This window comes from Gastrolobium bilobum, unplaced genomic scaffold, assembly GCF_033153095.1.
Source record: "Gastrolobium bilobum isolate Gb01-03AN ecotype WA unplaced genomic scaffold, APGP_CSIRO_Gbil_v1 utg49130, whole genome shotgun sequence".
NCBI lineage: Eukaryota > Viridiplantae > Streptophyta > Magnoliopsida > Fabales > Fabaceae > Gastrolobium > Gastrolobium bilobum.
Window position 1 is genome coordinate 1 of NW_026898811.1, and position 2,255 is coordinate 2,255.

Consider the following 2,255-nt stretch of genomic DNA (forward strand, 5'->3'; position numbering starts at 1 on the left):
ATAGTGTTTGCTAAATGGCCTAGTTGGGATTCTATGTTCCTTAAGGATGCTGGAATACTTTGCACAACAGCTTCCAAGCTGTTTTGCTTGGTCTCATTCTTAACCAAATATTCCCTTAACAAAGCTTCTAAAGAAGAGGATTGAGCAATAGGCATCTCACTAGGTTGAACAACAGCTTGCTGCCTTGAAGTTTGTTGGTAATTCTGGGTAGGAAAAGGTATTTTTGTTTGGGCATTAGAAGGACCAGCTTGCTGCCCCTGCCCTTGAAAATATTGAGGCTGTTGGTTCTGCCTCCATCCCTGGTTAAAGTTATTGGGAAAAATATTTTGGTTTCTATTTTGGTTTCCCACATAAAACACAGATTCTGGGTTGGATGGGCAGCTATCATACAAATGGGGCCCACCACAGCAAACACAAGTTACACTTGTGTTTATTGCATTAACTTGAGGTTGGGTCACAGGTATTTGAGGTGCAGGAACTTGGGATTGAGATAATCTTGCCTCAATGGTTTGTCCTTGGGTTCTCACTAAATTAGACAGTGCATCAAACTTGGCTGAAAGAGCTGTTACAGGGTCTATCTCATGTAAACCAGCCACTCTCCTTGGCTGATTTCTCTCTTCAGGCCATTGGGCATAATTTTGAGTCATTTGTTCTAACAACTCATGGGCTTGGTTAAAGGACATAGTCATAAACATGCCATTAGCAGCAGAATCTGCCAAGGCCCTGTTTTGAGTATTTAGGCCATTGTACAGGGTTTGTAACACTGCCCAAGAGGGCAAACCATGATTTGGGCATTGCTTAAGAAGGTTCTTGTACCTCTCCCACACATCCACTAGTGTCTCTCCATCCCTCTGCATGAAGTTAGCAATATCACCTCTAGTTTGCACTATCTTATTAGAGGGGAAAAATTTCATAATGAATTTCTCAGCAAGGGTGTGCCAATTGGTTATAGAGTTGGATGGAAGGGAGTTCAACCATTCTTTGGCTTTGTCAGCCAGTGAATGAGGGAAGAGCTTCAATCTTAACACATCATCCGAGATGTTAGGATTCCTAAAAGTGTTGGCCACTTCTATGAAATTTCTAAGATGCTTGTGTGGGTCTTCCATCAACAACCCATGAAACTGCCCCATGTTTTGAAGCATGGTGAACATCACCGGTTCTAATTTGAAGGGCACTCCATTCACAGGTTGGGCTATGCTTGGATCTAACTCATCCAACACAGGTATGATGAAGTCCATCATGGACCTATCATTATCATTTATAACAGGTGGTTCCCTTATCCTTGCAGGTCCTCCTACCCCATCATTCCCATTTACACTTCCTAAATCCTCCATTTCTTCAATTTCTAGAAGTGGAATTTGCCTATGTGCTATCTGGGCTCTTCTCCTAACTCTAAATGTCCTTTCAGGTTCAGGGTCAATTGAATATATGAACGGGTGTGGAGTTGCACTCATGCACCCCTTTTAACTAAAACAGGTAAACCTGGCTTAGCTAAAACACCTAAATTACTAACCAACTTTTATGCAGAACAAGCAAAAAATAAACACACAAGAACCTGCAAGCAGAAAAATCCCAAGACAGTTCACAGCCTGACGGCTTTATAAGGCAGTAATAACTCACCCTCACACAGGGTGGAACTAATAATTAAAATAAAAATGAAACTAAGAAAAATTAAATGACATAAAATAAACAGAATATGAACAGAACAGATTTTAAACTACCAATATTCAAGATACTATAGAACTAATAACTAAACAAAACTGACACAGAATTCAAATGAGCTACACTAAAAACAGCAAAAAGAAGCAGTTCAAAAATAGCAATCACACAGAAACTTGATCATATACGCCTCGATCCCCGGCAACGGCGCCAAAAACTTGTTGCCTTGCTAACAGTTGTGCAAGTAATGCGCGCAAGTATACGCGACAACAAGTAATATAGGGCTGTTATAAGTCCCAGTTATCGTTCCCACAAGGATCGTTGGCGTTTTGAAATGACTAAAATTTGTAATTGCTTAAAATTGAGTTACTATTTGAAAATAAAAGATATAAAATTGTAAAGTAAAAATAATTTAGAATGGACCTAAAACACTACTGTTCACTTTTCTTTTAAAATTTTTTGAATTACTTTCTTAAGTTATAAAATAAGAATGAAGAATGGAGCAACTTAAATGAAAGATGTGACAAAAATTTTGAAAACGGAATAGAGATTGAAATATGAAATAACAAAGGAAATTGGAAAATCTGAATTGATAA

At 38.6% G+C, this 2,255-nt stretch overlaps 1 non-coding gene across 1 annotated transcript; it reads left to right on the forward strand.

Annotated features, from left to right (window-relative positions):
* Positions 1-777: 777 nt before the first annotated feature.
* Positions 778-883, forward strand: LOC133284337 (small nucleolar RNA R71). Its single transcript, XR_009747890.1, has one exon. It is a non-coding gene; the product is annotated as a small nucleolar RNA R71 (small nucleolar RNA).
* The last annotated feature ends 1,372 nt before the right edge of the window (positions 884-2,255 follow it).